This window comes from Carex rostrata, chromosome 5, assembly GCF_964058835.1.
Source record: "Carex rostrata chromosome 5, lpCarRost1.2, whole genome shotgun sequence".
Classification (NCBI taxonomy): Eukaryota; Viridiplantae; Streptophyta; class Magnoliopsida; order Poales; family Cyperaceae; genus Carex; species Carex rostrata.
Window position 1 is genome coordinate 13,224,148 of NC_135922.1, and position 26,189 is coordinate 13,250,336.

General features: G+C 31.5%; 1 long non-coding RNA gene and 1 pseudogene across 1 annotated transcript; both read left to right on the forward strand.

Moving 5' to 3' along the window:
• Positions 1–2,479: 2,479 nt before the first annotated feature.
• LOC144553874 (protein FAR1-RELATED SEQUENCE 5-like) lies at positions 2,480–4,170 on the forward strand (annotated as a pseudogene).
• A 7,012-nt stretch (positions 4,171–11,182) lies between these two features.
• LOC144553923 (uncharacterized) lies at positions 11,183–12,353 on the forward strand. The gene is made up of 4 exons (XR_013511468.1): positions 11,183–11,264; positions 11,559–11,690; positions 11,827–11,937; positions 12,239–12,353. It is a non-coding gene; the product is annotated as an uncharacterized LOC144553923 (long non-coding RNA).
• Positions 12,354–26,189: the final 13,836 nt, after the last annotated feature.

Below are 26,189 nucleotides of genomic sequence, written 5' to 3' on the forward strand. Positions count from 1 at the left end.
CATTTTTCATGCCGGATTTTTTACGACCGTAAAAAAAAATAATATAATATAATATATGTATATGTATATATAATATGAGTACGGCTAACGCGCTTCCTCTAGCATATGGGCCGAAATGCTTGTGGTGAAAAGTTGAAATTTCAAAATTCAAAAAGTCGATCTGAACCGTTCATCTTCTTCTCCATATTAATATCTGCTTGGAGACCAAATTTTACATTTTTCTGAAATTTTTTACTATTTATTAAGCCATTTTGAAAATCACTGATCCAACGGTGGCTTACCAAACAGTAAAAATCAGAAGCTACCGTTGGATCAGCGATTTTCAAAATGGCTTAATAAATAGTAAAAAATTTCAGAAAAATGTAAAATTTGGTCTCCAAGCAGATATTAATATGGAGAAGAAGATGAACGGTTCAGATCGACTTTTTGGATTTTGAAATTTCAAATTTCCACCGGAAGCATTTCGGCCCATATGCTAGAGGAAGCGCGTTAGCCGTACTCTATATAATATAATATATATGAAAATGAAGATATAAAATATGAGGTATGATGAGGTATAAAAAATATGAGGTATTGGAACCCTCGTTTAGTGCCTCAAAAATTCAGTTTAAGTTTTCATTCAACGGTAGGCATTCAACGATCGGTATTTTCAAAGTTTTCAAAGTCCAAACAATCGATCCAAACCGTTCAACATGATGAATATTTTAAAATGTGCTTGTAGATCAAATTTTACATTTTTCTAAATTTTTTTACTATTTATTAAGATGGGTACAAAAATTCAATGGTCTGAATATAGATAGCGATTTTGTTAAATACTTAATAAATAGTAAAAAAATTCAAAAAAAATATAAAATTTGATATGCAAGCACATTTTAACATATATATTATATTATATATACATATATTATATTATAAATACATATACATATATTATATTATATATACATATACATATACATATATTATATTATATTAATTTTTCTTACGGCCGTAAAAAATCCAGTATGAAAAATGTTGATCCGGATTATTTGTAGCAGTCTTTCGAATAAATCAAATTATATAGTATTCCATCTATTTTTTTAAAAATATATTAAATATTTGTAATACTTCAATACAAAAAATAAATAAATTATAAGTAAAAACTGAAAAATGAAAAATAAAATTCCTATAAAAAAAATTTTGGAAAAAAAAAATTCCTAAAAAAAAAAAAAAAAATCCTAAATCCAGAAAAAATTATTCCGAATTTAGGATCCAATTTCCGGAAATTGGTATTGAAACCGGAAATTTTTTTTCCGGTTTGGGTAGTTTTGAAAAAAGACAAGCGGTTTGGTTAGTTTTTTAAATTTATATATTTTTTTGGATATAAATAAAAAAATCGGCATAAATTGGTCTTTTCTGATTTATCCAATAACAACTTGTTTTATAATTATATGAGGTCCCTAGGCCTATTAACTAGTAGCTCCGGAGACCATATGTTTTCACATTGTATTTCCCTACTATATATATATATATATATATAGAGTAATGCTATCCTGCTTCATGAAGTAAACAGCCTGTTTTACTTCATGTTTCTGACCCTCCGATCTGCTTCAAAAATTGTGCTGATCTGATCTAAAACGGGCGGAACTGGACACCTCCATTTGAGCCTTCCGATTTCCCCAATTAAAATGGGCGGTACTGGAGAACTCCAATTAATTCACAGACATCTCCCTCCCATTATTTCTCCTTCTCTGTCACACGAAATTGAAAACCCTAGACGTGAGAGAGAGGCAGAGGCGATCAGCGCCAAACTTTCTGCCTCATGCCGAAACCCAGCGCCTCTCTCTCTTAGTCGCCCTCTCTCTCTCTCTCTCAGGCGATCAGTTGTACCGACTCACCTAGCACCTCGAATTGGCTTTCCTTCTCTCTCAGAGGCGAACACATGAATTGGCTCTTGATTGGCTTTTGATTGGTTGAGCACCTCCGCCTCCTTGTATTGACTTTTGATTGGTTGAGCATCATTTGCTATTAATTGGCTTTATGTGAGACTAAAACCAAGGTTCAATTTCTATACCGATTTTTTTTTTTAGGAAGCAATTTCTGTACCAAATTAAAATGATTGTCTTGATATATGTTTCACTGGTGTCAGAACTAATTAATAGCAAAATGCTTAATTAGTTCACTGGCGTCTTGATATATATTTCACTGTTGTCTTGATTGGAATTTAGGAAAATGCTTAATTGAGTTAGTAAGCAAAACTTTGAAGATAAATAAAAGTACAATATGTATATAATATTATATAGGAGTTGCATTGTTGAAATATGAAATTATTTCCATATTCAGTTATAGCTGGACAATTGTGACTTAACTAAAGTTATTTTAATGAAACTAAATAACACTCTATGATTTATACAATAGTATTTATTTTATCATTTCAATGAAACTAAATAACACTCTATGATTTCAATCATTTCATCATCAAATAAAGCATACTAAATAAATGGTTAAACAGATAAACAAGAAGAGAAGAGCTTCAGACGAGCGACGAGAACCAATGTCATCATGTGATGTTTCTAATAGTGTAGGGGTAGGCTCAAATGACTTTTATGTCGATGAAGATGAAAATAATCCGAGATTTCATATGCAGGTAATTTTTGTTATTTTATATTTTTAAAACATATACATTGCAACTTAAGTAAGAGTGTTTAGTGATTATGGTTTGCTTATGTTTAACAGTCAGATTTCATCGATCCCTACATCTATTATGAGGAAGCTCGTGAAGTTGATGAACCTTTGTTAAATGATACAAGTAAGCCGTATGTCGGCATGGAGTTCAATACACACGAAGAGGCATACACTTTCTACAACAATTATGCACTTTGTGCTGGATTTAGTGTTCGCAAAGCCACTCAAGCAACTAATAAGAATGGGTTGTCATCGATTCGATATGTTTGTTCCAAAGAAGGCAAATCAGAGTGGCATAAAAGAAAAGAGAGGCCAATTGGATGCTCAATGGAATTTGCTGCCCCTGAGAAAGAACATGGGATTACAAGGTGCGACTGTAAAGCCTCGTTTAGAATCAGAAAAATGGGGAGTGGGAAATGGAAAGTGAGCGTATTTGAGGAGGATCACAAACATGAGCTGATCACGAGCCCTTCGAAGATTTGAAATTTGCGATCCCATAAACTCATGACGGGAAGTCAGAAGGACACCATCCGTAAATTGAGTGCTCAAAATGTGGGAACATCACAAATTCACGAATATATAGGTGCCCAACATGATGGTAAGGGGAATATTAGATTCAAGAAAAAAGATATAAGCAATCTGATAGCAGGGGATAATGCAAAGCTTATAGGTGTTGATGTCCACACAACCTTGATGTATTTCAAACAGAAGCAAGATGATCCCGAGTTCTTTTATTCAGTATTGGCAGATGAGGATGGTGTTGTGAAGAATATTTTTTGGGTTGACGGTAGAGGAAGGAGAGCATACAAAGAGTTTGGTGATGTCGTGACTTTCGACACCACTTATCAGACAAACAAGTACAACATGCCTTTTGCTCCGTTCATTGGAGTGAATCACCACCGTCAATCCATCCTATTTGGCATGGCTCTTCTCAAATGTGAGACTGCGGAGAACTTTTGTTGGTTGTTCAAAACATTCTTAGAGGCAATGTACAACAAGCATCCTTCTGCCATTATTACCGACCAAGATCCAGCAATGAGAAAGGCAATTGAGTTGATTTTTCCAACAACTCTCCACCGATGCTGCCAGTGGCACATAATGAGAAAGGCAAGGGAACGCTTTGCGAAGCTTTACCATGAGAAGCCTGGTTTCGAGGATGAATTAAAGGCTACAATCATCCGTACTAAGACGATTTCAGATTTTGAGAAGCGTTGGAAAGCTATGTGCGACACGTACGACGTGCACAATTCTAACTACATCAAGGTGATGTACAGAAACCGGGAGCAATGGGTGCTAGCTTACTTTCGAGACACCTTTTTTGCCAACATGTCAACTACTCAGAGGAGTGAGAGTATGAATGCTATATTTAAGTTATTGGTAAACAATCACAAATCTGTTTATCAATTCGTATTGCAGATTGAGAAGCTAGTTGAGGGGCTAATGCAAGTGTCAAAAGATCCATTAACGAGAGAAGTATGGATTCTGGAGAGTCGGCAGAGTTGCTGACATTGAGAAAAGCTTCCTTAAAATCAGATTGGATGGAGCTTACCGACCTAGGGGCTTCTAGTGCAGAGGCTTTTATCACTACAGCAGAATTGATTTTCTGCGACCGGTATCAGAGACCCGTGCTGACGCCGGTCGCAGATAATTAATTTTTTTCGAAAAAAACGAATTTGATCCAAAATCAGGCGACCAAAACTATCAGAGACCAGTATCAGCGACCGGCGCCAACACCGGTCGCTGAAAGTTTTTTTTTTTTTTTTTTTTAGCGCCGAAAATCTCCAAAACCATTATTCGCGTGCGCCAGAGACAGTCGCCCCAAATTTTTTGCCCCAAAACCAACTCGCGCCAGAGACAGATCCCCAAAAGGCGAACCCTAACCCTAGCGGCAACGCCAGCCCCAAAAAGGCGTGGAAGCAGCGATCGTCGTCGAACGGCAACGCTTTATCTGGCTCGCCTTTGCCTCCTCCTGTGGTAAGATCTAGTCCCTTTGTTTTAGTTCCTTATTTGATAAATTAATTAGTACCAATTTGGGGCTGTATAGAGAGATTGTGATAACTGGGAATTTATGTATAGAGTTTCATAAACCTATTACCTTTCTTTCATCTTAATAAGTGGTGAATCACAAGGTTAAGAATGGGTTAAAGCACTAACAGCACTTAAAGGCACTTAATCTGATTTTTTCAGAATTTTTAGTTCAAAGAATAAGGAAATATAAGTGCTTACATCACAAATGAAAGGAAAATCAGGTATGATTCAACCTGTTGTTGTTTACTTTTCTTGACAGCCCATCTATATATAAGTCCTATTAAGGTATTCCTCTATTCTTTCTACATATATGTATGATTTATGTTGTTGTTTTTAAGTTCTTTAAACTCACACCTAAAATACTCTCGTAATTTTTCTTTCTTTTGCATATAGAGTGTGATGGAAGTACCGAGACAGAAATTCAAGATTGAGCTTCTAGTTCGTCTATATGGCACTTATGAATAGTGAGTTCCAATCTTTTTCTTTATATTTTCATGTACAATTTTATTATGCTTTATCTTAATTCAATTCCCCATTAAAATTCAGGTATGCTATGTTCACTTTTAATTTATATCCTTTTATGGATCATATTGCATAAATTTAACTAATTATGTGCTTGTTGTAGGCCATTTCATTAATATATTTCAAGAGGTTCTACTTGCAGTTATAGGTTTATGACATTAGGCTCAAATCCTTTACTTGCAGTGTTATAGGTTTATATTATGCAAAATAACAATAGGCTATCTTAATTTGGGAAAATTATAATTGAGAATTTTGAGGAATATGTGCTGTTTTTTTTTATTTCATGACTTGAGAATTTTGAGAAAATTGTAATTGATACTATGGCAAAATTACAATTGTGTTGATATTGTTATTGTTGTATCTCAAATCAAAACTGTAATTTTGTATAATATTTGATGTTACAATTGAATCGATCTATTATGTATGTTTTGAGAAAAGTAAAAATGAAAAAAAATCCAAAAAAACTAACAGAAAAGTAAATAACAAAAAAAAAACTAACAGAATAGTATCAGCGACCGTTAATTGTGGTCGCAGAAATCTTTTCGTGACGTCAGCACAAAAGAACAGCGACAAAAAAAAATGGTCGCAGAAAAAGTAACAGCGACCGGGTGATGTCATTCAGCGACCGGTGACATCATCAGTTGAGTATCTGCGACAATGCTTTCAGCGACCGGAGTATCAGCGACCAGAATCGATTTTCTGCGACCGGAATCACTATCAGCGACCGGCGCTTGGACTTTCTGCGACCGGAAAACCGGTCGCAGAAAGTCAGATTTGTTGTAGTGTATTTGTATGAAGGAGATAATTGCAAGTGGAAAACAAAAATTGTTGTCAGTGCTAGATTACCAAGCGCAAAGAGGTTGTCTACCAAGCTTAGAAGCTAGTTTAAAAGAAGGGTCAGGGAATGACCAATTGCATGCCAATCCCACATATCATGACCCAACCGAGTCACACTGTAAAGGTAGAAAGAAGGTTTCGACACGATTTGTGCCTCCTTCTTTGAAGAAGCGCAAAACGTGTAGCATATGTGGCGAAAAAGAGGGCCATAACTCAAGAACTTGCCCAATGGTACAAAGTTGCCTACATTTTTTTTTCTAAATTTTAAGTTCAAGTTGCCCAATGTCATCTTTATCTGATATGTTGCCCAATGGTATCATATCTTTATATGGTATCATATCTGATCTGTTGCCAATTCTATTTACATTTTTTTTTTCTAAATTTTAAGTTCAAGTTGCGCAATGGTATCTAACCTTATGGTGAATTATTAGACATATTTATGTTCATTTTTTTGTTCATTTTTTGCTCACTGTTTGTTCATTGTGATAGTTGAAAAACAATGGAAAGAGCAAACGAAAGACGGTTGCTGATGAGGAGAGTGGTGTTCAAAAGCTGGCAGAAATTTACGAGTCTGAAGAGGAAGATTTATGAACTGTGTATTTAGACTGTGATTTTGTTAACTATTTGCAACTTAAATTTTTCCTTACTACTACTGATGTAATTTGTTTAGACTATGTTAATTTGCTTGGACTTTGTTTAGATTTGCAACTTAAATTTCTGCCTACATCAAGGTGATGTATTTTGTTTAGACTATGTTAATTTGTTTGGACTTATGTTTAGATTTGCATCTTAAATATGCTGCTACTGCTACAATGCGTTTTTATCTTTTAATGTTTAGATTTGACGTTTGATATTCTTTAAATATAAAATATGCTACTGCTACCTTAGTACAATCCGTAACATACACCATCATCCAATTAAATATAAAATTATAACTAACTTTTAGAGATGAATTTATGATGAACTCGATCTAAAGTTCCTGCATCACTTCAGCACATAGCCGTAAAATTACATCCCAGTGTATATATACCTTTCATCCCCATAGGCTACAATCATCCAAAGTGGATAACAACAATTAACACACAAATTAACATAAGATTCTTACAAAAAAGTACAATTAATATGCACCATAAGCATAAGGTTCTTACAAAAAGTACAATTGACAAACCACACTAATTAACAACAATTAACACACAAAGTACACACATCAATACACAAAGTATAATTACTCCGACTAGTATTTTCTTCAGTACCGAAGTGATTTCCGCTTCAAACCTATATCTTGAACCCTTTTTGTGATGTTGCACTTGAGTTATGTTATTGAAATCGGTAGTGATGTCGCACCAACCATTCCACTCATTGCAATTTGGACAACTATAAAATTCTTTTCCATAGTTCAATTTGGTCCTTGCAACCTTCACAACCGTAGACTTATATGCAGTGAGCATTTTGTCTCCTTTACTTCGTGTAAAATCGTATAATTTTGAAAAACTGAAATTATAATAGTATGCTAGGTTACCTATATAATGAAAATGAAATCCTGAAAAATAATTACAATTATTAAAACCTTTTACTTTATAACTTTTGATTGATGTTGTATAAAATTAAATAACAGTGTACATGCAATTAATTAAAATTGAAAGAGCATCCATGTTAGGCTCATAACAAATGTTACAGAACATGTCCATGCAGAGGTGATAACTATTTCTTGTCAGTTGTCACGGTCTCAAACTCTGAATGGGTTTAAATGAAGTTCAACAGTGAAGCACTTAAAGCAAAAATTCAATAGAGATCCTTTTATTAGAGTCTAAAAAGGGGAAAAAAGAAAGAAATCATAGAAACATAATTTCTATCTCCAATAAAATGTCGATGAAAAGGAGAAAGGTGGCAGAGGTGATCACAATTTCTGAATGCATGGATGCAAACTCCGACGACTCGACCGAGTCACACTGTAAAGGTAGAAAGAAGGTTTCGACACGATTTGTGCCTCCTTCTTTGAAGAAGCGCAAAACGTGTAGCATATGTGGCGAAAAAGAGGGCCATAACTCAAGAACTTGCCCAATGGTACAAAGTTGCCTACATTTTTTTTTCTAAATTTTAAGTTCAAGTTGCCCAATGTCATCTTTATCTGATATGTTGCCCAATGGTATCATATCTTTATATGGTATCATATCTGATCTGTTGCCAATTCTATTTACATTTTTTTTTTCTAAATTTTAAGTTCAAGTTGCGCAATGGTATCTAACCTTATGGTGAATTATTAGACATATTTATGTTCATTTTTTTGTTCATTTTTTGCTCACTGTTTGTTCATTGTGATAGTTGAAAAACAATGGAAAGAGCAAACGAAAGACGGTTGCTGATGAGGAGAGTGGTGTTCAAAAGCTGGCAGAAATTTACGAGTCTGAAGAGGAAGATTTATGAACTGTGTATTTAGACTGTGATTTTGTTAACTATTTGCAACTTAAATTTTTCCTTACTACTACTGATGTAATTTGTTTAGACTATGTTAATTTGCTTGGACTTTGTTTAGATTTGCAACTTAAATTTCTGCCTACATCAAGGTGATGTATTTTGTTTAGACTATGTTAATTTGTTTGGACTTATGTTTAGATTTGCATCTTAAATATGCTGCTACTGCTACAATGCGTTTTTATCTTTTAATGTTTAGATTTGACGTTTGATATTCTTTAAATATAAAATATGCTACTGCTACCTTAGTACAATCCGTAACATACACCATCATCCAATTAAATATAAAATTATAACTAACTTTTAGAGATGAATTTATGATGAACTCGATCTAAAGTTCCTGCATCACTTCAGCACATAGCCGTAAAATTACATCCCAGTGTATATATACCTTTCATCCCCATAGGCTACAATCATCCAAAGTGGATAACAACAATTAACACACAAATTAACATAAGATTCTTACAAAAAAGTACAATTAATATGCACCATAAGCATAAGGTTCTTACAAAAAGTACAATTGACAAACCACACTAATTAACAACAATTAACACACAAAGTACACACATCAATACACAAAGTATAATTACTCCGACTAGTATTTTCTTCAGTACCGAAGTGATTTCCGCTTCAAACCTATATCTTGAACCCTTTTTGTGATGTTGCACTTGAGTTATGTTATTGAAATCGGTAGTGATGTCGCACCAACCATTCCACTCATTGCAATTTGGACAACTATAAAATTCTTTTCCATAGTTCAATTTGGTCCTTGCAACCTTCACAACCGTAGACTTATATGCAGTGAGCATTTTGTCTCCTTTACTTCGTGTAAAATCGTATAATTTTGAAAAACTGAAATTATAATAGTATGCTAGGTTACCTATATAATGAAAATGAAATCCTGAAAAATAATTACAATTATTAAAACCTTTTACTTTATAACTTTTGATTGATGTTGTATAAAATTAAATAACAGTGTACATGCAATTAATTAAAATTGAAAGAGCATCCATGTTAGGCTCATAACAAATGTTACAGAACATGTCCATGCAGAGGTGATAACTATTTCTTGTCAGTTGTCACGGTCTCAAACTCTGAATGGGTTTAAATGAAGTTCAACAGTGAAGCACTTAAAGCAAAAATTCAATAGAGATCCTTTTATTAGAGTCTAAAAAGGGAAAAAAAGAAAGAAATCATAGAAACATAATTTCTATCTCCAATAAAATGTCGATGAAAAGGAGAAAGGTGGCAGAGGTGATCACAATTTCTGAATGCATGGATGCAAACTCCGACGACTCGGATCGGCCGGGTTGGCTGCCAGATGGCTGGGAAACAGTTTCTAGGTGGAAGAAGAACAATCAAGATATGATCACCTTTGTAAGTTTACCAATTTTCTCTTATTTGATTTTCTTTTGTTCTTTTGTGATCACCTGCTAATTAAAATTGCAAATTTCAAATCGCTATTTTAAAAGGAAATCGAAATTCATCAGTACAAATTGCATGCACAGTCTAAGATTAATAGAAAAAGATGTCAGTTAAAATAACAAAAAGAGAATATTTTAAAAGAGATAACCATGCATGCACCTATGGTAATATGCATATTATACAGATCGACCCGTGCTATGGATTCATATCTGCATTTGTTTTTTGAAAGTTCAAATAGTCGATCCAACTCGACAAAAATGATCTCCACATGAAAATGTACATGGAGATAAAATTTTACTTTTTATAGAATTTTATTAATATCTTTTTAGATAGATAGAAGATCACTTGATCTAAAAAATGTAAAATTCTAAAAAGATAGTAAAAAAATGTAAAACTTGGTCTCCAAGTACATTTTCATATAGAGATCATATTTAGTTGCTTAGATCGATTGTTTGAACTTTGAAAATGGAGTTATAGATCCATAGCACAGATCGATTCGTAATAATTTGTGCCTTGATAGCATTTCTTTTCTTTGGCAAAACAAGTTTGATTTCTTATTATTCTTGTTGTACCATTTTTTGTCATTTATTTAAACTGTTTGAGATTGCAGAGACACCGATCGGTCCATTTCATAGGTCAAAATGGACAGTTTATTTTCTACTTTAAACTCGAGATTAAGCATCACCTATTATTACAACTACTTTGTTAGAACTCAATATTTTTTCTATAGATAGAACTTTATCAATTTAGGTGGATATTTTCTCATGTATTAATTAGAAAATCTTAACTTTTGCAGTATTACCCATGTCCAAATTGTGTGGGAATTACACTTCAGACACAAGATGAGGTGTTAAGGCATTGCCTTTTCTTATGTGAAGATGCTCCTCTTAAATCAAAAACATTGTTCCAAAATGAACAAGAACAGGAAACTCCGAGACACCCTCGACATACAAATGAATTGGGTTCTTCTAAAGAGGTTTTGTTTCCTTTCTAAAATAATTTGTATTCAAGAAGCAATGTCTCTGAACCAAGGGTTCTTGCACTGGATACTGTGTTTATTGGTTATGCTTGGCAGGGACGACAGAGCAAAGTTTTCTAACAATGGGTGCCAAGTATATATCATACCAAATGTTGAAATCAATGTAATTATCAATCTAAACAGTTTATATTAAGAAATATTATATGTGTATTACTATTAACTTAATATTATTTTCCTTCAGGGAGGACAGTTTGGTAAGGGCCTGTTTGATTCTATTCCTATTGACTGGATAATTGAGATTAGACACGGTCCCGGGGAATATGGAAAAATTTATAAGGTACTTCATGCAAATATAGAACTTCCAATTTTACGGATATGAAATATATTGTGCTAGAACATCTTGAACTTCATGTTTTAAAATTAAATAAAGCAAAAGGAATATAAGGATGATAATTGGTACCGTGTTTTTTTTTTACCAGTAGTTCATGTACTATTATACTTGTTCTCATCCTTAGTTTGGCATTTTCTTAGCTTACCTATTGACATCTTCAACTGTTATTTTTGCTATTTTTTTGGTTGTAATAGCGCCTTTTCTCTATCAGCTAAACATGAATTCTTCAATTTTGTCTAGTTTTATGTGGATCCTACAAAAGAGCACAGATTCTCATCCAAAGAGGAAGTGCAGTTTTATCTAAAGGAGGGGAAGCCTCTCTATCCTGCTTCAACCGAAAAATTATACTGCGACACAACGGGTGAAGATAATGTTAGTGGCAACTTTTTTTATAAAGTGTTCCACAATTTATACCTCAGTTAATATTATTTCGATTTTGTTCTATGCAATCCTGTTCTTAATTAGATTATACATTTAGTGAGAGGAAGTAAATTTGTTTTTGTTTTAGATAATAGCTGAGGTTACATATTCACCCGAAAATCTTCCCGATGGATGGATTAAGGAAATTAAATATCGACACACCTATGCTACATCAAAGAATGGAATAAGAAAAGATCCGGTATGTTGAAAATTTACGTCTTATTGTTCTCTTAGAAAACTTTGTTAAATAGACTATTTAGGACAACATTTTGTGTCTTCTTTCTCACACTTATAATTGCATGAAATTCTACATAAATCAGGTGATTTGTACCTGTAACTGTCTGTTATATGTACTGACTCGATTGCCTGTGCATAAGAAAGTTAATCACTATTAAATTTTACAGATTTGTAAATATATATGATACTAATGATCAAAAGTTTAAAAAAAAAGTTGATTTATTATGCAATACAGCAATTCATTTTTTTTTTCCTTTTACCAGTACTACACAGATCCAGAATCTGGTATTGTCTTCCGCTCTGCCAAGGAAGTGGAGAGATATCTGCAAACTGGAGAAGTATCAAAACAAGCAAGAAAACCGCGATGGAGTGTCACAGATTTCTATTCTTTTGAAGATTTTGCAGAAATGGTAATGAATTACTTTCCTTTTCTTGGCTAATTCTAACATACTTTTGATACACTTGAGATCTAGAAGATATTTAGAAAGTGGTGCTATTAATTTGAAGATACATTTGCAACAGGGTTTCTTGCATGTTCTATTTCTGCTATATAATATAGGTTTTCCCACATAGTCCAAAGGGGAGTGCCCAAACAATACTTGTGTTTTGAATTATATACAGAAATATAACAAGGTCAATTTAACTGGTAAAACCAATACCGAACAAAAATTCACATCATGGAAGACAAAACATATAAAAAAGTGTTAATTTTATTTATATATGTGCAGGGACTAAGGTTTGCCCCAATTTTAAAAAAAATATAATAGTATAATTTGTTCTTCCTTTTTCCTCCTATATGTAACAAAACTCAGCCTGAATATCTCGCGAGAAGACTTTATTCGCCTAGAAAGGGACGTCCTTCCAAGAGACCCGTCGACGAAGGCAGCAACAAGGTCTTGATGGGACCCACAGATGAGTTTATGGAAGGAAGAAATGATATCGTGGGACCCACCGGAACAATATTCACAGGAGAACAGGATGAGAGGAAGGAAGGTGATCCTACAAGGGTTCAAGGAGGTCATTGAATTGGGTAATGTCGATAGATGGTTGTGCTAGAAACCTAGAAGCACTGATTGTAATATTGCTAATGCTAATGGGACATGATGGAATCAATGTTCATATTTGTTATTGAATTAGGGAATATGTCAATTAATGTTGTGTCTATCTGTTGTTATTTTCATTTTTAAAATCTCTAATCTATCACTTTTGTTTAGTTGCTTTAATAATTTGACAGCATGTGTGCTGATGCATTGTAATGATTGTGGTTTGATTTTGTCAGACATGTTGTAAATTGGTAACAGTGTTTTCAATTTTGGATAGGATTTTGGATTTCAGAGATTTCTGTAGTTCTGATAAGATTAATCTGTGTTTTAAAGATAACTGAACATAATGAAGTCTTAACATATGGAATGTTTTCAACAACAATCAACAAATATTCACCCACATAAAAGGGTAAAAATAGAAAGAAAGCACTAGAAAATAAAATATTTCAAGCATATTTCATTCCATAATGACATGTATTAAGAGATATTACTGGTAGAATAAAATAATTAATATGAAGTAGACTGTTTCCAGCCCACCCTTGCTGCTTTTCTGTCAAGTGCCAGAAAATAATTACCAATTAATTACTAGAAAGTAGAAAATAAAATTAACTGAAATTTTGCGACCTGCAAAATATTTTTACCAGCCTCATCTCTTGCCTCAGCCCCAAAAAGGGAAAAAAAAAATGGTATGTTCAAAACTTTTTATTTTCTTTTATTTTTACCAGCCTCAAATCTTGCCTTAGGCGCCCCAACAGAAAACAAGTATTTGCTTTTATTTTTCTTCCATTCAATCTTTTTCTTTCCTTTTTTTTATCACATGTTTAGGCCACCGTGGCAAATACTTGTTTTCTGTTGAAACTTTCCTTTTATACAAATCTAAATATATTTTAAAATCAACAAGAAAATTTATTCATCTGAATTCAGATTGAATTATTTGAATTGTGGCCTATTGTTCATATAGGTAACCTCTTTCCCTTGACTCAAATACAAGCAAATACTCGGCCGGGCCGAATTTAAGGCCCATTAAAGGCCTAATTGCTTTATTTTGAGTCTTGGTTCTGAATTTATAAAGAAGATACAAATATATTTCCGGACAGGATGACTCATCTCAAATTGTACAATCTAAAAGAGTAAGGCTAGGGTGATATGGGTTGCATAGAGAACTACGGTGCTATGGCTCAATATTCGAGTTTTTAAAATCTTACCGGTCGATCCGAATCGTTTATCTTGTTCTCCATATTAATATGTGTTTAGAGACCAAATTTTATATTTTTTGGAAAATTTTTACTATTTTGTTAGATAGGTAAAAAATCAAATATCTGAATGGTGCAGAATTTTTTAGATCAAGTGATTTTTTATCTATCTAAAAAAATAGTAAAAAATTAAAAAAAAAATGTAAAATTTGGTCTTCAAACATATATTAATATGGAGAACAAGGCGAACGGTTCGGATCCACCATTAGGATTTTGAAAACTCAAATATTGAGCCGTAACACTGTAGCCCTCTATGCAACCCATAGCACCGTAGCCTTACTCAATCTAAAATGCTTTCACTTCTTCAGCAAAAAGTAAATTAAAAGAAAAGCAAGTGGGAATTACAAGTCATTGAGAATAAATTAACAAAACAAATTCCACAATATTTTTCAATCAAATAAAATATATTCAAGTAAAAAGTATTTTAGAAGAACGAAAAAACTATAAATATGTTATATAGATTGATTGTTTATTAAACTTCATACAATTTGATTTTCATTTTAGTTTATCATTAATGAATACTTAAATATGAACAGGACGAGTTTCTAGTGTTTTGATGTCCTATAAAAAATGGTTAAAATTATATTATATTTCACAAATGAATATATATTTGTTGTCAAAAAAATATCATACTTTAATAGATAACGTGCTCAAGGCTTTTTTTAATTTTTTTTGTAAAACGTTTGATCTAAAAAATTAGCTGTTTTTTACTAAATAAAATCATCCACATGTATGTTTTGGAAAAAAATCCAGAATGTTGAGCGACAGATAACGATATACGAAATCAAATAATTTATATAGAGAAAGTTTCAATATCTCATGTCTTTCAAATCTAGACGGGAGAAAATAAAATATTTCTCAAATTGCTTAATTCTTTCGTAATCAGTTCTTCACAATTATTTAATTTGTTTACTTAAATCTGTTATTTTAATTAAAATTATTCAAGTTTATTTTTCATATTGTGTTTTTTTTGCCTGATTTGATATGGTCACAATTGGTTAATAAGAAATTATTACAAATTTAGAACTTGTTCAAATATTAAGTTGGTTTACTCTAATATTTTATTCTATAAATCTAACCTCATAAATTATCTTAATTGGGGATTATAAGTCGAGCAAATTTGTGTTTATTTATCTATAAATTTCGCTTATCACTTCGTAGTACCTAATTGGCTGTAGGTGAAGCTTGTTTATGTCAGGAATTTTAACAATTTGTGCTCATAAATTCCGATTTTTTTATTTATATCAAAAAAAAAATTTTAATTTAAAAAACTAACCAAACCGTTTGTTATTTTCCAAAACTACCCAAACCGGAAATTTTTTTTCCGGTTTCAATACCAATTTCCGGAAATTTTTTTTCCGGAAATTGGATCCTAAATCCGGAATAATTTTTTCCGGATTTAGGATTTCTTTTTTTTTTTTTAGGAAATTTTTTTTCCGAAAATTGTTTTTATAGGAATTTTTTTTTCATTTTTCAGTTTTTATTTATAATTTATTTATTTTTTGTATTGAAGTATTACAAATATTTAATATATTTAAAAATAAAATAGATGGAATACTATATAATTTGATTTATTCGAAAGACTGCTACAAATAATCCGGATCAACATTTTTCATGCCGGATTTTTTACGGCCGTAAAAAAAAATAATATAATATAATATATGTATATGTATATATAATATAATATATGTATATGTATATATAATATAATATATGTATATATAGAGTTAGGCTGGGGTGCTATGGATAGCATAGTGGCCTCTATGCTACGGCTCAATATTCGAGTTTTCAAAATCCAAACGGTCGATCGGAACCGTTCATCTTATTCTCCATATTAATATCTGCTTGGAGACCAAATTTTACATTTTTCTGAATTTTTTTACTATTTATTAAGTATTTTACAAAATTGTTGATCCAACGGTGGCTGCACAAAACAGTAAAACCGTTGGATTAGCGATTTTCAAAGTGGCTTAATAAATAGTAAAAAAATTTAGAAAATTATAAAATTTGGTCTCCAAGCAGATATTAATATGGATAATAAGATGAACGGTTCGGATCGACCGTTTGGATTTTGAAAACTCGAATATTGAGCCGTAGCATAGAGGCCACTATGCTATCCATAGCACCCCAGCCTAACTCTGTATATATATGTATATATAATATAATATATATGAAAATAAAGATATAAAATATGAGGTATGATGAGGTATAAAAAATATGAGGTATTGGAACCCTCGTTTAGTGCCTCAAAAATTCAGTTTAAGTTTTCATTCAACGGTAGGCATTCAACGATCGGTATTTTCAAAGTTTTCAAAGTCCAAACAATCGATCCAAACCGTTCAACATGATGGATATTTTAAAATGTGCTTGCAGATCAAATTTTACATTTTTCTAAATTTTTTTACTATTTATTAAGATGGGTACAAAAATTCAATGGTCTGAATATAGATAGCGATTTTGTTAAATACTTAATAAATAGTAAAAAAATTCAAAAAAAATATAAAATTTGATATGCAAGCACATTTTAACATATATATTATATTATATATACATATATTATATTATAAATACATATACATATATTATATTATATATACATATACATATACATATATTATATTATATTAATTTTTCTTACGGCCGTAAAAAATCCAGTATGAAAAATGTTGATCCGGATTATTTGTAGCAGTCTTTCGAATAAATCAAATTATATAGTATTACATCTATTTTTTTTTAAATATATTAAATATTTGTAATACTTCAATACAAAAAATAAATAAATTATAAGTAAAAACTGAAAAATGAAAAATAAAATTCCTATAAAAAAATTTTCGGAAAAAAAAAATCCTAAATCCAGAAAAAATTATTCCGGATTTAGGATCCAATTTCCGGAAATTGGTATTGAAACCGGAAATTTTTTTTCCGGTTTGGGTAGTTTTGAAAAAAGACAAGCGGTTTGGTTAGTTTTTTAAATTTATATATTTTTTTGGATATAAATAAAAAAATCGGCATAAATTGGTCTTTTCTGATTTATCCAATAACAACTTGTTTTATAATTATATGAGGTCCCTAGGCCTATTAACTAGTAGCTCCGGAGACCATATGTTTTCACATTGTATTTCCCTAATATATATATATATATATATATATTTAGACATCAAAATGATAGGAAGAAAATCATCAGATATAATTAGTTAATTAATACACGATTGTATTTTTCTACTTGTTTTGTGAATCTTCTAAAGACAGTCTTTTGGACTTCACTTTAGAAGTAAAAATATAGAGTGAGTCTATGGTACTATGCATATTACGATTTGGCACCGTGCTACGGCTCTATATTTGAGTTTTCAAATCCTAATGGTCGATCCAAAACGTTCATCTTGTTCTCCATATTAATATGTGTTTGGAGACCAAATTTTACATTTTTTGAAATTTTTTTACTATTTTTTGAAATTTATTAAAAATCACTGTTTTTGGATGGTCCAGAATTTTCAGATCAAGTGAATTTCTAAATATCTAAAAAAATAGTAAAAAAATTTCAAAAAATGTAAAATTTGGTCTCCAAACACATTAATATGGAGAACAAGATGAACGGTTCGGATCAACCATTAGGATTTGAAAACTCGAATATAGAGCCGTAGCACGGTAACAACCCGTGATATGCATAGTACCATAGACTCACTCAAAAATATATATTGGATAAAATATTTAAAAATTTAGATAAATAATATAACATAAAATATGACATCGAAAATTAGACTAGAGTGATTAACCTGCTACACGTTTATTGCGTTTATTGCGTTAATTTTTAATATATATTGGATAAAATAATTAAAAATACATGTAAAAGATTATTATAATAGTTAATAATTTAATATTAATAATAATTTCAACATAACCTGCTACACGTTTATTGCGTTAATTTTTGTTTTCTACGTGCGACTCGGTCTAACTATTAGACTAGAGATTAAAATGATATTATTCGTTGCAGTTATTTAATATATGTTTTCAAAGATAAATAAATAAATAAAGAAATAATAGACCATTGGTTGGAAAATATTTTCTAACTGCTGCAACATTTAAACCATTTCCGACACGGAGCTGCATCTCACCCTTTCCTAGCATTTTTCTATCTTTTAGTGCATGTATATTAATATAAATATGAGTACATGATTCAGTATCTAATACCCAATCATTGATAGAGGTAGCTAAGTGAACATCAATGATAAAAATATCTAAAGGAGACAAGACCTTTCCATTTTTCTTGTTCTCCAGATACTTAAAATAATTTCTCTTCCAATACTCTTTGCCTTTGCAATAAAAACACTCGGCATCGGTAGTGGCCTTGGGCGTCTTAGGAGTGCTTACAGTAACCACTGAAGCCTTCCTTTTGCCCTTGTCATTGCCCTTACGCTTGCCTTTCTTAACTTTCTTAAATTTCTTAACTTTCTTATGGAAGAAAAAACGAGATCCAACAAAACGGGTGGTAATCATTTAATTTTAATTTTCTTGGGTGGTAACAAAAAAAATTTCGGTCAAAATAGTTAATTTTAATTTGCTCCAATATCCTAATTTGTGTTACTTGTATCATCGGGAATTAATGTTTATTTTTAATATGGAAGACAAATGCAAAAATAATTTGATCATATTATAATTAATATCTTTTTTGGCGGGTACTTGATGCTCAGAATATTTTGATGTATAGTTGATGAATTCTATCAAGCTAAAAAGATCATACTAGTTGAATCGTCCACTAATAGTATTTCGCTCAAGAAACTTTTATGCGCGTTGATATTAATAAATGTATATATGTCACACGATTATTGTGAAACATATATTTTGAATTAGTACATATATAATGTAAAACATATGTTAGACAATACGCTTTTCATGAAGTTTGGTTTCTAGTCATGCATATTAAATTTGGCAAATAAATTATGTTTTTTCCTAAATAACTAGAATAATAAGATAATTCCTGAAATGTCACTCTATTTAATAATTTTAGTTATGTAAAACTTGTGTTGAAGATCGATATTTCAAACAGCTGTAAATTAATGCATGTTTATAGTCCGTTTATGCGAACAAATCACATTAACAATTCGTAGGAATTTTTTCTTGGAAATATCAACTAGCTAGCTTAATGTATAAACTAAATGAATTAGTCACCAGAGAATAAAATGTCTTTTGATTATATTGATTATGTTTCAAACTTTGCATAATTTGAATATTATTTGATATGTTACAACGTTGTTAATAATGAAAATTGTAAATTACAAATTATTTAATTAGTGAACAATCAAGCACGAAACATTTGCAATATTCTTTTTAGAAATGTTATTAAGATTACATATACATAGAGCGAGGATGGTTCTAATGCCTCATTTTTTTTATACCTCATATTTATATCTTTATTTTCTTCATATTCAAAGTCTAAATTGTCGATCCAAACCGTTCAACATAATATCCATACTAAAATATGGTTAGGGATGGAATTTTATAATTTTTGAAATTTTTTTACTATTTTTTAAGATGGCCGGGTAGAAAATCACTGTTTTTTGAACGGTTCAAAAACAGTGATTTTGTACCTATCTTAAAAAATAGCAAAAAATTTCCAAAAAATATAAAATTTCATCTCCATGCATATTTTAGTATAAATATTTTGTTGAACGGTTCGGATCAACAATTTGAACTTTGAAAACGAAAATATAAAATATGAGGTATGATGAGAATGAGGCATTGGAACCTCCTCAGAGCGAGGACATACAGCAGACTAGATTTGGAACAGTTCATTTTTTGGGTTTGTCAAGATAGTTAAATTGGTTTTATTGTCAAGAAATCTGATTAATTATTAAATTTTCCCATACAATACTTGAATTATTTTTCGAAACGAATAGAAGAAACTTAAATAATACCATCTGTTGGATTTATCTTAATTAACTTTGCCATCTGTCATTAGTTTTGAGCCGATGGTGTCATTAATTGCACATTTCTAATTCTGTTTTATTGTACAAAATAAATGCGGGACTTGTAACGGGGGAAACTTTATTGAGTTTCAAATTTCAATGTATATGTAGGGAAATAAATCTGCTGTTATTCCCAAGGGATCACTGGACCCTGTTATTCCGATCCCAGCCGTTGATCATTATTGAGATTCGTGCACAAAAACTTTTTGTCTTGAGATTCTCATATGAAAAACTTTGAACGGTTGTGATAGGAATAATAACAGGGTCTGTGATCCTTTGGAATAACAGCATGCAGATTCATATCCGTATATGTAGTTTGTAGAATCTTCAATTAATTAATGTAGCCTTGTGCAGACTCGCCTTCAATTAACGTCAGAGAACTAGAAGCCTTGTAGTGTTTCTGTGTTTGAATTTTGATATAACTATTATGCATTAAGTAAATACAAATTTTTTTAATCCGATATTTCTGATTTTCTTAGAAGCAGCCCATAGGAATATATTACCATTCAAAGAGTATACAACACAAGTTGTAGACTTGTAGTAGCGCATGCAGTAAACAGTACTGTGCCTCATCCTAAGAGGGTGCGTATCCTCTGAGATATCTCATATTTTGCGTGACCGACGTGTACGGTGCTTATTCGGAGGTGACGTAGGGGGGCATTATTATTTGAGCTTTGAGATTCGCGCAGAACATATTACAACGGTTAAGATTTTCCAAAACCAGAAAACCACCCACTGGATGAGAACCACCCACTGAGTATCCAAAACCAGAAAACCCTTGAAACCTGAAGAACCTACGCTTCTGTACTTGCATGGTACAAAAATAGCCATATTACAAAAACCAACGATAATAATAATAATATAGAATTACACACTATTTAAGAACCTATGCTTCTGTTCACAGTACACTGTAGAGCTAGAGCAACAAAAGCGAGCTAATCCATCTGCCTCCTGTAGAGAGCAACAATTACTTCATTGATCTTAACTTCATTTTATGAGCAACAATTTCCTTAACTTTTCAACTAAAATTCAACACGGTGTAGAAAAAAAATAAAAAACCATCTCCTCTTGCACTTAGAATACAGTGTTTTGACGTAGAAATAAATTTCAAAAAAGAAAAAAAAGAAAAATTAATAAAGTGGCCGAGATCTACAATATAAAGAGAGTAAATTACTGAAGCAAGCATTTTCATCCCATACACTAAAGTATTTGTATTAAAGTATTTAACAATACATTAACTAATGTTATCATTCTAATTAAATTGAAAACTGAGAATAATATATACATCAATTATACATTTAGTAATTTCTTAATTTTTTTGGAAATAGTCATTCGTATCATAATATGGAACAGAGGAAAAAATTGCTTTTGTTTAATTTTTCTTTGCCTGAAAGAAGAAGAAAACGTAAAATAAACCAGTGTTATACTGCTTTTGGACATGGCCATTTGTCACACCCCAAAATACAGGTATAACAGCCTGCCGCGTATATTTATTAAAACATATACGCAAAGCAGTGGATCTTTTATATGCATTACCAATAACACCATTATATATTAACCACATCTCAATATTTATGAAATTACCTGACATAATACGGCAAACTATGTTTTAGAAATGTCTCCCGTATCCTGTCAGTTACAACAACCCAAAACCTCAGTATTATGTGGTTATGCTGTTAGATGCAATCCAAAACTGTCTCTCCGTATCCATGTAATTAAACCTGAAAATAACCCAAAGGGTGGGGGTGAGAAATAATATAAATATTATCTCCCAGTGCGAATTTGCCACAATCAGGCCACTGGATTTGCAATCAATCCATATCCAGAATTAAATCCTCGCAACTTAATATTAACAATTCAGTTTATATATATTAAATGAATGCATATGCTCAATCACAATAGTCAATCGAATCTCAACTCATAGAATTTCAAATGATGCTCAACGGAGATATATTTGGCTTAAACTCAGATTATTAGGTCTGGTAGCACAAACAGATGATCCACCAACTTGTCACACAAGTGGCCACGCTAAACCCACACCTGCCGGTACTCAATACCATCCACTGACCCTCATCTGATGTGCTTAGGCTTATACCGTTAATTAAAGACTGGTTCATAGTCAGATAATATTTCGTATGCAATAAACTCAGAATCGGTAATTCTCAACACATTAAACAAACCTGTCATTCCGGTCCCAGACTGGATATGACATCAATCAGACGTCTCTTTATAGTCACCGTCAGAATCATAATCAAAATCAGAATCAGATTCCCCCTCCCAACCGGTACTGGGATTAGCGAGGGCCGTTCACCATATGCGCATAAGGATTCCGTAATCAAAGTCTAGTCATGACTCTAAACTTTGCAGAGCTCACAGATTTCCATAAACATAAACTTGTGGTGACTCAACCATAATTCAGAATAGGAGAATCATACAAACGGTAAACCGTACAAAATGATAGGTCAACAGTATCACACAAAATTCAGTTATAATTTGATTGGGCTATGCACATGATTCAGACATCTCAAATAATGCAACAATCAGTTGTTCAACATGAAAAATGAATAACAATTTAATTCTAAAAATGTAATATCAAACAAGTCCAGTAACCCCGCACCTGATAACGTAGGGTACGATGTAATTCAAAGCACAATTACCATCCTGTAGCCACATCTGACAAGCCAGTTCGATTTGAATGGTCGAATTCATAACTACGTGTAAAACAATTTTCGATTCAAAATTAATATTCGGTTTTAATTAGTTAACCAATTAGATCCCTTTAAGATGCTCATATGTATTGCGACATTTCTAGCATATAAACTCATCATATAGGTTTAAATCTAGATGAAATCATTAAAATAAATACTATTGTATGAATTAGAGAGTTTCGTTTATTTTCATTAAAATAACTTTAGTTAAGTCACAATTTTCCAGCTATAACTGAACATGAAAGTAATTTCATATTTCAACAAAGTAACTCCTATATAATATTATATACATATTGTACTTTTATTTACCTTCAAATTTTTGCTAACTCAATTAAGCATTTTCCTAAATTCTAATTTACCCGGGTTGTACAAATTAAGTACTGTAACAAAGTTAGTACTGATACCAGTGAAATATATATCCAGACAATCCTTTTAATCGTTGAGGGACTGGTTATCAAAATTTCCAGAAATAATTAACAAACTATTACAAATAACATAAAAGAAATTCATGGGTACTTTGTAGACCATAAGTAGTACGTGGATTAATGATTCATACTCTTATATAACTGTTATAACTGTGTTATAGCAAGGTATTGGACTAAGACTTGTATATACGTACATATATATAGGAATATGCTAGCACGCTATGCATAGCATAGAGCTCCTCCATGCAACGGCTCGGATTTCGAGTTTTCAAAATCCTAACGGTCAATCTGAACCGTTCATCTTGTTTTCCATATTAATATGTGTTTGGAGGCTAAATTTTACATTTTTTGGAATTTTTTTACTATTTCTTTAGATTTATTGAAAATCCCTGTTTTCAGCAAATCTGGACCATAAAAAACAGTGATTTTCAATAAATCTACAGAAATAGTAAAAAAATTCCAAAAAATGTAAAATTTGGTGTCCAAACACATATTAATACGGATAACAAGATGAACGGTTCGGATCGACCATTAGAATTTTGAAAACTCGAAATCCGAGCCGTTGCATGAAGGGGCTCTATGCTATGCATAGCATGCTAGCATATTCCCATATATATATATAAGACTGGAAGGCTACCAGCCTTTAAGCAAGCTTCCTAATTTAATTCAATAGTAAAATATTTAATACTTTAGCTTAAAAGCTAACTTTCTTAATACTTCTGAGCAAGTTATAAGAATAATAACAGAGAGAGAGGTATATACCAAGTAGCTATGTGCGGTGGAATGGAACAACAATAGTCACACCAAAGAAATCCAAAAATCATGACATGATATGAATTCTTCTCAGGTAATCTCACTCATAACAGAGAAGAGAGAGAGAGAGAGAGAAAACCTTATTCGAGAAACAACCAAGCGATAAGATAGATATTAGACGGTAGTTAGCAAGTACCTCACTTAGTCAAATATGGGTAACACGCTGGAACACTCTGCTTTTGCCACTCATGTAGAGAAAGAGAAAGAAATATATATAATTATAGAGATTGGAATTATAGAGAATGACATAAGGTCCCACTTAAAAGATCCATTCTTAATTTTGCTAGTTAGTGTATAAAATATTGCAATTAAATTTTGTGCATCTCAATCTATTAAATTAGTTATTTTCAACCTTTCTAATTTACAAGTATTTTCAAAATTTTCAGATTAATATAAGATGTATTTTATTTTAGATAAATAGATTTTTAGATAATCTTATGAACCCAGTTAACTATAAATTAAAATTAATTATCCTAATTATATGTTAAGAAAGTAATGCTTATTTTAAAATATTATGCATTTTTCTGAAATAAAAATTCATTTGATATTTCGTATATCAGACTTAGTTACTAATATTATGTTTTGTATTTTACAGAATGTAACACCATTCATATCAAATATTGACTTGAATGTAGATAAGTTGAAACGAATAATATTATAATGTAGATAAGTTGAAGAGAGCCTTATATATAGCTCTAGTCACACTAATTAAAGGCTATAGATAGGAGGTTGGCTACTCCCGAAATTTTTAAATATACCATGGTTCAAAAAAAGATAAATCCAAACACCCTTTTTTTTGAAAAATTTCAAATTTTGACACGGCCGCATCCCGAGGGAGCGGCCACCCTGTTTTCAGTTCAAAGTCACATGAGAAAAAGGCAAAAAAAAAAAAAAAAAAAAGGGCCGCTGCCCCTAGATGCGGCCCACAGAAAAGTGGCCGCATCTAGGCGATGCGGTTATGTCAAAATTCGAAAATTTTCAAAACCGGGGTGTTTGGGTTTATCTTTTTTGGGATGATGGTATATTTAAAAATTTCGGTGGCTACTCTATATGCTTAAGCATATGAAGGTATATGTTTATAAGTCATTTTTTTGTTTTTAAAATCTAAAATGTCAATCTGAATCATTAGATGTGATATCTATATTGAAATGTGATTGGAGACCAAATTTTACATTTTTCTGAATTTTTTTACTATTTATTAAGTCACTTTGAAAATCGCTGATCCAACTGTGGCTTAACAAAACAGTAAAACTGTTTTACTGTTTTGTTAAGCCACCGTTGGATCAGCGATTTTCAAAGTGGTTTAATAAATAGTAAAAAAAATCCAAAAAATGCAAAATTTGGTCTCCAAGCACATTTTAATATAGAGATCACATTTAACTGTTTGAATCGACTTTTTGGACTTTGAAAATTGAAAAACAACTTAGTTGCACGAGATCTCAGAAACAATCGATTTAATATTAGCCATCTTGTAACGTTCTAAACTTGATTATAAGAAATATATATATATGAGAGTCTATTTGCAAAACATGTTTTTTTTTAATTTAGATATAAAGGAATTTAAATCAATAAATTTATATGTATATATATATGTTATTATAAAATTGTAAATATAAATTTGACATATATAGATATATGTACATTGAATTTAGAAAGAATGAAATGCATATGTAAATATATAAATTGATATATTTAAAATATATATATATATATACTATAAATGTTATATATATGTTATATATTGAATTTAAAAGGATTTGAATGCATTAAAAGTTTATACGAGGCTATATATGCAAAAGATAAACCCTTATGTAATAAATGAAAGATTGAAGGACCAAATTGCAAAAGTACCAAAATCATGTCATAATCATCTCCTTGTACCGGTTGGTACCATTGGTACCGTGAGAAAGAAAGAGAGGCGAGAGTGAGGCGCAAGAGAGGAAGAGAGAAAGGGAGAGAGTGAAATTCGCGCTATCGATCGAACGGTTTGTAGATTCGAGATCCAGACG